Source organism: Ictidomys tridecemlineatus, chromosome 9 (assembly GCF_052094955.1).
Source record: "Ictidomys tridecemlineatus isolate mIctTri1 chromosome 9, mIctTri1.hap1, whole genome shotgun sequence".
NCBI lineage: Eukaryota > Metazoa > Chordata > Mammalia > Rodentia > Sciuridae > Ictidomys > Ictidomys tridecemlineatus.
Window position 1 is genome coordinate 90351490 of NC_135485.1, and position 13253 is coordinate 90364742.

At 36.3% G+C, this 13253-nt stretch overlaps 2 pseudogenes; both read right to left on the reverse strand.

Annotated features, from left to right (window-relative positions):
* LOC144366472 (calcium-binding protein 39-like) overlaps positions 1 to 1273 on the reverse strand; it is a 40385-nt pseudogene extending 39112 nt beyond the window's left edge.
* A 6317-nt stretch (positions 1274 to 7590) lies between these two features.
* Positions 7591 to 8261, reverse strand: LOC144366473 (high mobility group protein B1 pseudogene; annotated as a pseudogene).
* Positions 8262 to 13253: the final 4992 nt, after the last annotated feature.

The window sequence follows — 13253 nt, forward strand, 5'->3', positions numbered from 1 at the left end:
AAAGTTCCCTTCATATTCACAATTCAAGTTTATTTATTTAAAATGCATATGATGGTTTCCTCTTTCTTGTTTTCATGTTAACTTCTGTGACTTGTTTACTTCTTATATACCCTTGTAAGGATCAGGCATTGTTGTGAAAACTGAAGATATTTAATAAAATAATATATATGACACTGTAGTTCTGGACCCTTAGAGTACCTTCAGTGTTAAATGAGCACAAAAGAGAGAGAAGGTAGGGGGAGTTATGAAACTAAAGCATTAAATGAATGAATTAGTGCAAAATTATCACCTCTACTTGAAAGTAAATGATGATGGAGAGATTTTAAGGGTAAAGATTTAATAGCTGAGTTGTCACAGTTTGATTAAATAGAATTAAGATATATTTATTATAAAATTGTTATTTAAAGAATTTCAAAGACTTGTTCAGTGTCAGCATTGAAAAATCATATTTTTGAAAATATTGGATCGATGTCATAGAATGAGAGGCTATGTAGATTGTTATGGCCACAATGATCACTTAGTAAAATTAAGTACCATAATTTATTTCAAGCTAAATAGGTAGTCACTGGCAGAGTTAGAACTAGAACTGAAGTCTTTTGTTTCCTGATTCAGTGTGCTACTCCATAGCTTTGGTAATACAACCAACAAGAGATCCTGTCAATATCTCCAGGGAAAATTAAGCTTCCTGGATGATGTCAATGTCCGTTCCACCCTCCCTCTTCTCATACTGAGGTTGAAATGTCTGAGAAATCTTTGTGAAACGTATGTTGACTAATTGTTTCCAGTCAACTCAGAAATGTGCTCAAAAAAAAAAAAAAAGAAAGAAAGAAAGAAATTGCAGTAAGAATCATATTTTGGATCTGTATATTTCAATTAATAGTCAAGGATAAAAATTAATAATTAATTACTTTCTTCCAAACTATTTTAAGTGTCTGTGCACTCTGGTACTGCTCACAACAAAATATAAAAGTAGATGATCTTGTGACTTCACTTTACAGATATAAAAAAACTGAAGGAGATGATATGATTAATTTGTTCAAGATCACTTAGCTATAAATTAGCAGAGTTAAGGTTTGACTATAAGCAAATCTGGTACTCTTAATTACTCTTACCAATTTCTGGTACTTGCTCCATAATGGTGAATCGTGTTGAATTTATATTGGAATTGGTGGTGATAACCTGGTGACCCAATCTCTAACTCTGTTGTCACTGCTAGAGCAGTTATCCTACCTGCTACTGCCAAATGACTAGGACTTCTCTTGGACTCCTCCATTCTTTCACAATATCATGTCATAAATATGGTAAACTTTTCAACTTAAAATTATTGGTTAATGGACTGTCCACCTTCTTCCCATAAGATCTGATCAGCTTTAAGAGTCAGAACCTGTCTGGTTTTAAGTCTCCCTTTTATTATTGATAAGGCCATCAGCAGCTTCCCTGGGATGCTCTTTTACTTGCTCATAAAGATCGCCATGCCTTTTAAATTTTCTACTTCATTTCTCACCAGGATAATTTGTCCTTATGAAATTGAAATGTTGGTGATTAGAGGCTGCCAGAACTTTATACCCTGGGATATCCCACAGGCATTTTGAAGTGGCCTCTAAGTGATTCTAATTCGTAATTTTTTTTAGTACTTTGAGGAATCTTCCTGCATTTTGTAATCAATCTATCCTGAATTCTTTGGTGTACAAGGAAGTTGGTCTAAAGAGCCATGTTTCATGTACTCTACTCAACGCTGACATTTAAACAGACATTAAAATAATCTGGCACTTCTTTAACTGAGAGAGCCTGACACATAATATGTATTTTTATTCATAAAAACTCAGGGATCAAAAACTTGTCTTTCAACTGAATTAATTTTTATTCGTAAAACACAACTGCAGGGACATATTTTTTTGATGATCTATTCACAGGCTATAATTAATTAATGCCAAAATAGCCTGTAACTTATCTAGAAATTCTCTCTTTATCCTCTGTCTTAAATATATTGCTTAAAAGCATCATCCCATGCTCTTAATTTAATTCTAGTAAGAATTAAACAGAAAGAAGTCACTTATCAACTTTTATTCTCAATGGATTTCCTTCTAATTGCATTTTGAAATTACCTACTAATGAAAGGTGAAAATGAATACAGAACCCTGGAGACAGACAAAAAAACTAGAGGTATTCACCTAAAGAAAGATAGAAGATGCAAAAAATAAGTACACGCTCATGGATTATATGAATAACATTATATATTGCCATGTAAAACAAGTGATTTATGACAAAATTGAACAATATTTAATGTACTTTAGATATGCGCAGAAAAGGAAATGTGTTTTTTAAGAATTGTTTTTCTTTTCCTTTTTTATTCACTTATTTATAAAAAATATAAAAAAGAAATCCTTGCAGGAACTGCTTAATGATGAAAGATGACCTCAGAGGACTGTGAACTTGCTGTGAGCTCTGGGAAAATAGACAAATGCTAGGGAATAGCCATGAGAGAAGGTTTCAGGGAAGAGAGCAAAATCAGATGCTTGAAAGCAGTAAGACACCATGACTATTAGCAGCAAACTGCAGCTCTCTGAAGTCAAGTATGAAAAAATTGGATTATCTCTGAGGGACATTGCAGAACATTCCTCCAAAAGCATTTAGTTCAAAGAAATTATTTAGTAAGGGAGTTATGAGACTCTCCATTTGTTCTAATGGCCTTCTCATATCAATCCTAAAATGTTATTTTACATTTTAAAACTCCCTTTTGATTATGTCATTAACTAAGGTTTCTGTTCTTTGTTCAGTATGTTTTACAAGAGAATATTGAAAAATTATCATTCCCTTCAAATCTTTGCAAAAACATTGAATAGTAACTTAGCAGTAGTGAATAAAAATAAACAGCTGGTTTACTATAATTCTTATACATGGCTTTAATATTGACCAGTATTTCTGAAAATAACAAAGCAGCATAAGAATTCATAAGCAAAGGATCTTTTTTTGGGGGGCGGGGTAAGGGTATCTGGGATTAAACTCAGGGGTACTGGACCACTGAGCCACATCCCTAGTCCTATATTGTATTTTATTTAGAGACAGGGTCTCAGTGAGTTGCTTAGTGCCTTGCTTTTGCTGAGGCTGGCTTGAACTTGAGATCCTCCTGCCTCAGCCTCCTGAGCCACTGGTATTACAGGCAAGCACTACCGTGCCTGGGATAATTTATTAAGCATACTTTTTATCAGCAAATTTGAAATATATAATGCATCAGTCGCCATATTATGCAATAAATTTCAAAAAAATATATTTCTCCCTTCTAACTAAAACTTTATTCCCTGTTATAAGGAGCCACTATCATAGACATTCAAGGACTCTTGAAGTTGCTAGGCATAAGGAACAGCAGCCATAGGCATGCTTAGTCATGTCTGGTTGCAATTGATAAGGAGGTATAAGGGATACTGGCCATAGGCATGCTTTGCAATAACTGGTTGCAATTGATAAGGAGCACAGTTCCATGGACATGTGCAAAGAACATGCCCTGTTGCAGTTACATTATCTCACTGGACATAACCAATGGACATTGACTTTCAATGGGTGTAACCAATCACTAAGGAACACCACCAACTTGGAACTATGTTTAAACCACTTGTCCTGCCACATCAAAGAGCTTCATTCTGAGGACAAGAGTGAGACTGGCTGCCTTGATGTCCATCCCCAGATCAACTCCACCATTCCCTGACCTCCAACTGTGGGCTGGAGAGTACCACCGGACATCTACAACATCTTCTCTTTGGCTAAAACAAGTTACATGGCATCGGAGATACTTTGGGGTTCGTAGTTGCCCTAGGATTGTGTGATTTTCTTATAGTGTTTAATTACTCTAGGATTATATGATTTGTTTGTAGTGTTTAATTAGTGTGCATAGAATGCTAGTTGGGGTGCTCCAGCACACTCAACACTTTTTGCATTAATTGTTTGTGTTTATTGATTGGTGTGATAGAATATACGCTTGCATTTAAAGACAATCCACCTCTAAGTATTAATGGTGCCACTTGTGACACATTTACAATTATTTTTCTAACATGAGACCCCAAATAAAAGTGATACTTGCTTATTGTTTCATTGTAGAAAAATTAAGTTTTTCTCTTCTAGCTTTGTGACCCTGTGTAATGCAGTTAATCCAATTAGCATCAATTTCTTTATCTATAAAATATAGATGTTCATATTTTATTTTCTCTTGCTTTTATAAGCACTAAGTGTGGGAACCTGTGTCAAGTGCCTCATACATATTAACATACAATAAGATTATGTCTCCTTGCCTGTCATTTCTGAGCAAGGTAACTTCAACTCTCCTAAATAATATTTATTGTTTTAAAAGGTTATATGAAGTTTTAAAATTAGCAACCATAAAAAAGAAAAAGTGTTTATAAATTCTCAGAGTGATGTCTGTGCCATTAATTACATATTCTTATTGAATATGGTATGAATGAATTTGTCTCAAATTTAAGATCAACCATACTAACTTTTGCAACTTTGTTGAGTTGACATAGAATATGAGATTTTTTAACAATTCTACAAATGGGTAAGTATCTGAGCAGGAATATTTCAGTGTGTTCAGGGAAGGCAACATAGTTGTAACAGTAGGAGAGAGAATGTATGGGTTTGCTAGAGCGGCCATAATGTAGTGTCACAGATCGGTTGGCTTCAACAGTAAAAGAAATTTATTTTCTCATAATTCTGTGGGTGATCAAAGTGTCAACAGGATGAGTTTCTTCCAAGGGCTTTTCTTCTTTGTTTGTAGCTAGTCCCCTCCTATAATGTTTACTCTGTTCATGGTCTGTGTCCTAATCTCCTCTTTTTATAAGAAAACTAGTCAGACTAGAGCCCATCCTAAATTAATTACTTCTTTAAAGACCTTCCTTTAATCTAATTACATTTTTGAAGACTACAGTGGTCGCCAAACTCGGTTATAATTCTGAGGTACTGGGATTTAGGATTTTGACATGATTTGGGGGGACAGGACCCATAACAAAGAGGAATATGGCAGAAAAAAAAGTGCTGCCTTCAATCTTTTGTGGTTTTCTTTCTTTCTTTCTTTCTTTCTTTCTTTCTTTTTAATGTGACTGTGCTGGTTTTGCTTTGTTTTTGTGAGACAGTGGAAGAAGTGGGGGAGTGAGTTCTGAGGACTCTTTTATGTAAAGAGAAACAATAAAAAGGGTCAGTAACTTGAAACCACATGGGAAAGGGAGGGTCTTTTTTAAGTTGAGAGAATGCCTACTCTGTCTCTCCTCTCATGGAGAACAGAGAAGAGATAATTGTAGGGACAAAGTCCTTTGTGCACAAGATGGGGATGGGATTTGCTGTATTCAGAGGTTGGATTTAAATAGGAACATGCAGAAGCAATTTATCACTGTTACTTCATTCTTGGGCTTCTCCATCTGTTTAAATGCATCTCTACTTCCTCCTTTCTCACTTTAAAAAATCAAGGAATAAAAAAATCTAACATAAACCTAAGGAAGAAAGGGAAAAGGGGAGGAGGAAAAAAGGAGAAAGGCAGGGAAGATGTTGGTTAGGAATTTACAAAGTGGAATTTTTTAACATTTTGCCAAAATTAATTTTTAGGAAAACAACTTTGCTTAGACTCTACTTATTGGTGGGAGTATGGCTGCAATTCTGAGGACCAGTTAAAATCAAGGATTTTGAGAAAAGGAGAAACCGTGCCAGAACTAAGGGAAGGAACTTTAATAAAAAAGAGATAAGAACAAAACTGGCTACGCTGAGGTAGGAGCCATAAGAAGAAATTCCAGTGGCAAGGAAGCCAGAAAGCAGCTTTCGAAGAACAGAAAATGTGAGATTTTTAAATTGCTTTGTTGCTTCTTCTAGCCAAGATAGATTAACAGGGACCAGATTTGGCCTCCCTTCGAAAGAAGTAAAAATCTGGGGAAAAAAAAATACCAGAAACAAGGACTCTCAGGAAGGACAGGACAGTGAAAGAGAGAAAGAGAAAGAAAGAAGGATTTGATCAATTATTATAGAACCCTAGAATTATCCCAGCTATTCATTGCAGAGAGTTTCAATATGGCAGGCCAGGCAGGAGGAATTCACGTAGATGCCCCCAAAGGTATCCCTGGGAGGAAGAGACCAACCTGGGAGTCCAGAAAGTCCAATCCAGTATTTTCAAGAGTACAAAGATGAGGTCTGCAACAGAGAGCTCCAAGGACTTTGATGAGCACAAATGAGGGAATCAGCAAGGTCCAGGAAAGAGCCAATCACCAAAACCAACCCCTGCATTCATACAGATGAAGGGATGACTTATATTCTCACTAGTCACATTGGAAAATCTTCATAGTTCACAAGGTAGAGCACCTAAATTGTCTAGCAAAATCACCTGTAGACAAAAGGTTCTCTTTGTCTCACCTGAAAAAAAGGACAGAAAGAGAAGAAGAAGAAGATGGAGGAGAACAAAAAGAAAGAATAAAAATAAATCAAACTGCTTCCATTAAAAATAACAATAGAAATATTCCTCAAAAAGCTGAAAATAGAATTACTATATGATTTATCTATCCCACTTCTGAGTATACATCCAAAGAAAGTGACATTACTGTGTCAAAGACATCCCTACACTCCTATGTTTATTGCAACACAATTCACATTTGCTAAGATATAGAATCAATCTAGTTGCCCACAGACAGATGATTGGTTAAAAAAAAATTATTCACAGTGGAATATAATTCAGCCATAAAGAAGAATTCAATTCTATCATTTGCAGCAAAATAGATAGAACTAGAAATATTGTGTTAAGTAAAATAAGAAAAAGAAAGGCAAATACATTTTTAAAGGCAATCATCCTTTCTTATATGTGAAAGCTGAAATAGTCTCAAAGTAGAAGAAAGAGAAATAGTGACTATTAGAGTCTAGGAAGTATAGAAGGCATGGGATAGAATAAAGTTGGATGATGGGTACCAAAACACAGTTAGGCAAAAAGAATGAGTTCTAGTGCTCTAAAACACAGTGAGATGACTACAGCTCACAATAACCTGTTAAATACTTTTTTACTAATAAAAAATCATATTTACCTAGAAGCATTCAGAATGTCAACAAAACAGATGCAACTTTGGTTTTTCAATTACAGAGTGGTATTATTCAGTTAACAGAACAATTATTTGTTATAAGTTGCATCTGAGACGGAAGATGAAAAAACTACCATCCCCATTTATAACTAATCTGTGCTGTGCACCAATGAGAACCTGCTTTAAATTTCCATGGCAATTTACAACCCCATACTGCACCAGGCAAAGTAAGTGGCTATTGAAAATATCACCAGGTCAGAGCTATCTAAAGACACATTTGGTAGTGGGTTGACTATACAAAAAAAAAGAAAAGAAAAGAAAAGAAAAGAAAAGAAAGAAAGAAAGAAAAAAGAAAAGAACAGAAAAGAAAGAAAAGAAGAAACTGTATGGTTTAAAAAACAAATCTTACACAGACTTACATTTCAACTTTTTTTTCTTTGTTTTATATCTGAGGCTAAAGCAGAGCACTTGCCTAGCACATGTGATGCACTGGGTTCAATTCTCAGCACCGCATAAAAATAAACAAATAAAATAAAGGCATGCTGTCCATCTAGAACTAAAAAAAAAAGTGTGAGTTGTATACAGCGGGGTTAAATGTTTTATAGACAAGAAAAAACTGTGCTAGATCCAACTTATTCATCATGCCGTCTTCTTCATCTTCATCTTCCTCTTCTTCCTTTTTTTTCTTTCTTTTTTTAGCCTTGACAACTCCCTTTACTTGCCGCAACAGGTTTTCCTTCAGCTCCGTAGGCAACAACATCTTTTTCGTATTTTTCCTTCAGCTCAACAGCTTGCTTTTCATAAGGCTGCTTGTCGTCTGCAGCAGTGTTGCTGCACATCTCTCCCAGACTCTTTGCAACATCACCAGTCTATAGACCAGAATGTTCTCCCTTGAATTGGGGGTGATATTCAGAATAGAACAAGAAGAAGGTCGACGAAGGCCTCTTGCTGTATTGGGATCCTTGAGCTTCTTTTTTGTTTCCCTTCTAGAGGGATGTAGGTTTCCATTTCTCTTTCATACCAGGACTTGTCCACTTTCACCATATCTTCAAATTTTCCTTTCTCTTTAGTAGACATGGTCTTCCACCTCTCAGCACTTCTTAGAAAACTCTGACAAGTTGACTGAAGCATATGGGTGCTTCTTCTTGTGCTCTTCCCCGCAAGTATGCACAAAGAATGTAGTGATAACATTTTGCCTCCCGGCTTCTTAGGATCTCCTTTGCCCATGTTTAATTTTTTTCCTCAGTGAGGTACAGAGTCGCCCAGTGCCCATCTGACTCTCACTTGCCCTGGCGCTGTCTCTATGGAGCTCAATGTACTGCAATGACCTATTAAATATTTTATGATGAACTAAAAGAGAAGAGCTTGAAAATTTCAAAGAAATGAAAAGGAGATACAATGGCTAATTACTCTGATTTGATCAATACACATTGTATATATGTGTTGAAATACCACACTGTGTCCTATTATTAAGTATAATTATTATGTTAAAAAAACAAAATACACATTTTCCAAAAACAGTTATTGTAAATTTTTCAAAGCAAAAAAAAAAAAAAGAGTGTAGCAAAAGCATGTTAAGTACAGCAATAGTAAATACAGAGCCAAATCAAACTGTACACAAAAGATAGCATCTGAGGAGAGAGAGGGAAAATTTTTTTAAATATCACTGCATTGACAGTAGATGAGAATGTACAGAAGAAATGAATAGGAAACTTTAAGACATACCAATAGCAACTATCAGAAACGAAAAACAGGGGAAAAAAAGCATTGGATAACTTCAAATGGCCTAATTTATGTGTAACTTGAGTCCCCAAGGAAGTGGGTGATAGAACAAAAAATATGGTTGGCCTAAAATTTAGGAAATTAAATAGAAACAATAGATCCATAGATCTTGAAAATCCCAATAAATCTCAAGCACAAAAACAAAGAAAACTATACCAAGGCACATCAAAATCAGCTTTAAAAACACATACAAAGAGAAATCTTAAATTCAGCTACAGGAAAAAACATCACGTCACTTCTAATAGAGAAACAAATGACTGAAGATTTTTATACCAGAATAGAATAAGCCAGAAAATAGTACAGCAATATCTTTAAAATACTGAAAGAAAATATATCTCCACCAAATTTGATCCTCGGTGTTTTAGTCAGATTTTTCATTGCTGTGACCAAAAGACCTGAGAAGAATAATTACAGGAGAAGAAGTTTACTTTAGGACTCATGGTTTCAGAAGTCCATGATTTCAACTGTCCACAGACAGTCGGCTCCGTTCCTCAGGGCTCACAGTGAGGTAGAAAGTCATGGTGGAAAAGGAAGAACATACAGTGGAGGGAAGCAGCTCAGGACATCACACCTAGAAGGAGAGGGAAAGGGAGAGAGAGAGAGCATTCCACTCCACAAGGGCAAAATATGTAGTCCAAAGGCATGCTCCCAATGACCCACCTCCTCCATCCACACCCTACCTACCTCCAGGGACCACCCAGTTCATCCCTCGCAGGAGACCAATGCACTGATTATGTTAAGATTCTCATAACTCAATCATTTCACCTCTAAGCTTTCTTACATTGTCTCACACATGAGCTTTAGGGAAAACCTCGTATCTAAACTATAACACTCAAAGAAAATACTTTTCCAAAAAAAGAAAATGAAATAGACTTTTCTGGATTTACAAAAGCTTAGTGGTAGAACTTGATTGCAAAAGAAAGATGACAACAGATGAAAATCTCGATCAATGGAGAGGAGTGAAGAAGAATGGTTAAAATCAGATGGTATAGAAGTTCTTATGAAGTATTTTTGAAAAGGTAATGAGTATCAAAAGCCAAAATATTAGCAGTGTATTTAGGGATTTCTCGATATGTGTCCGTTGTGATGTTTGTCGTGCTTCACAAATTGAAGAAAAAAAAACATTGCCACCTCTGATGTCCTGCCTAACCTGATTCACCTTCTGAATTTTTGTTGTGTTCTTCTGTAAGTCATATTTATCCCACCTTTTAGTCAGAAAATTAAATAAAAAAGAAGAATGTGTGTTCATACAAAATTGCTTTTACATATCTTTCTTTTAATTGAAGGTGTAGACATAGATGAGTAGGTTTTGTGACATATGGCCCAATGAGAAAACCTCAAACAGCACAACAGATCTTGTTTTTTTTTCTTTTATAGTTTTATTGAGGTATAATGAACTTACAAAAACTGCATATTTTAAAGTGTACAATTTACAAGATTTGACATGTTTATGTACCCACCAAACAATCCCCGCAGTTAATAAAAGGAACATTCAGAGCTTGAATCTGGATATTTAGTAGTCCAGGAGGCATCCATTTCAATGGACTAGACATGTGCAGAAAATGGAAGGTAGAATTGCCTTTTGCAAACTTTCCAGATACTAGGGGGCCATTGCAACTCCCCACTGGCCAAGGGATTATTTCAAATAGACTTTAGTTACTTCCTATGTTTTTTCTTTACAATAATAAAGAGAATGTTTTTTTTTCCAATTTTTACATGTAGTGGAGAGTGTGATATTTCACCCCGCATGTACAGTTGGCCTGCTGCAGTTACATAGATGTTGGCATAATGCATGAGCCTCCTTTGTCAGTGACAAAGACTTGACAACTCAAGGCATCATGAGCAGCAGGAGCATCTACACATTTTGCCTCAGTTCCTGAAGCTCCATGTCAACATGGTTACACAGATACTGAATAACACCTGCACACAGTGTGGATTACAGTGCAGGAGAAAAACCTGAGCTAAGGGACCCCCTGTCTTTTATTTTGAGCAGTAAGCATGCCTACCTTTTACCATAGAGAGATTTTGTCTGTACTTCAAGGCTATTCTTACACTAACAACTTTGTGAGGACAGTCCAGAACAATGGTCAGTCAGTGCTTCTGCTCACAAGATGTTAAGAAACATGAAGTGACCCTATTGTGTCCCCAAACAGTAGCGTCTGCTCACTTCTGTATTATCCTGACTTCTGGCGAATTTTTTTCATGAGTACATCATTTCACCCTTCTGATTAATCTGACCAACAAAGGCTCCAGCCTAAACTTTTCAATTTTTCCCATACGACATTAAATTCATGCTGTTATTACAGAATTAGAGCAACCAACAGTATTGACCTCAACCAGGCCTCTAAGGTCTTGGATGGAAACAGCTTGATAAATGCCATAAACTTTTAGGATTTATTTTCTAAAGTATATTTAAAAATAGAAAAATAGAAAAACATAGTCTAAAGCTGACATAACAAAGTATAGGAAAGAACGTGAATGAATCTGACATAACTTTCCCATGTACACATATGAATGCACCACAGTGAATCTCAACATTGTGTACATCCACAAGGTTAGATCCTAATTAGAGTAAGATGTATTCTGCATTTGTATAAAGATGTCAAAATAGACTCTACTATCATGCGTAACTAAAAAGAACAAATAATTTTTTTAAAAAAGAAAAGCAAAGTGTCACAGATGGTGTGGCTTAAATAACAGAAAAATTATTTTCTATAGTTCTAGAGGTTAGAAGTTCAAAATAAAGATACCAGCAGGTGTGGTTTCTCTTGACACTGCTCCTTGTCTCAGAGATGCCCATCTTCTTGATGTATCCTCACATGGACTTTCCTCTGTGCTTATGCTTCCTTGGTGTCATTATCTTCTTCTTTTCCTTCCCCTTCCTCCTTATCCTCCTCCTCCCCCTTCTCTTCCTTCTTCTTCCTCTTCTTCTTCCTCCGGCCATTTGGGATTAGAGCCTCACCACCAGTGTCTTTTATCTTAAGTCTGAGATGAAGATGTCAATGGAGTTGTCTTCTTCTGAGAGCCCTAGATGCTGGTGTTCACGTGGGGTGTCTTCTGTATGTATTCATTGTCCTTGTTCTAAAAGGACAGTAGCCATATTGAATTATGGTTCACCCTATGGTTTCATTTTCACTTAATCACTTCTTTAAAGAATATATTTTCTAAGACAGTCACAATCTGAGGTGTTAAGGGTTAGGCTTCAACACATGGATTTGGTGGTAACACAATTAGTCTCTAACAGAAAGTGAGGTAGGTTTCTCCTTAACTTTCTGTATAGATCTTTTGACTTGGTCTGAGGCATTAATCCAGCTAAAGCAGGATGTATTAAGAATTATAGATTCCACGCTGGCCCATAAGGATAATCTCATCATCTATACCAAACCCAGTTAGGCTAAACCTAATACCTTCCAGGCCTTTGGCTAAAGACAGGGATCAATTTCTCACCATTTTTCCCCCCAAATGAGTGACTCACATTCCAGGAAATACTGCCAACAGGAAGACATGAAAATGAGTCAGTGATCCCTCCCAGGAGCTCCCCGGAGTAAGCAATGATAGTCTGATTTTGGAGAAAACTCCACAGTCATCTGAGGACACAGTCAACTGATGTATTTTCTTACATACTTAGATGGTCTCACACAAAAACCTGGAGCATCCAAATAGCTGTGTTTTCAGGAGAGATAAAAATGAATGTCCGTCCTCACACAAGAAGTTCTGTCCTAGAGACACATATACTGACCCTGGAAAAAAATATGTTTTTTTTACAGTTGTTGAACCTCATATCATTTGGGAAGCACAGGTTTATAGTGTTTCCAGTGTGGCTTCAAACCCAGCTGATAGACCTTGGGGTTCCCAGTTTGGTTTGAATAACTGAGTTCTACCTTTGGTTTATGAAGGGCTTCAGTGAGGACAGTGAGTCCATGCAGTCATTTTCCCTTCCACTATCTAACGAGAAGAGCTTGTGTTCCCCACAGATGGCTGAGCCACAGCTGTAGGAGTGGAGCTGAGGCAAACATCTAGAGGCAGTGGGAGATATTTTATGTGGAAAGTGCAGGAGCTGGGGCCTTTCCTTGCTCTTTCCAATAAGCTTCTGATAAGATTTAGGGGAATGATCAAATTGTAATCAAAGCTATCTGGCTTTGACTACAGTAGTATCATAAATTTAATTGTAAAATTTGGAAAAGCCACACCAAATTGTTTCTCCTTCATGAAAAAAGCTTCAGGGTCAATACTGTAAGAAAAGAGATCATTAATCTCCTTTCCTACTCTGCAAATTCCAAGGTCTGAGGAATTTCTTTTCCAGGTGCCGAAGTTATTATTCTCCCTCCACTGCCACAAAATCAATATGTCCCATTCCATTAGCTATAACTTTACCTTTTGGAATCATTCCCTAATTATACCTAGCCCTTTTATCTAGTAAAGTCTGGTTCAAGAGGG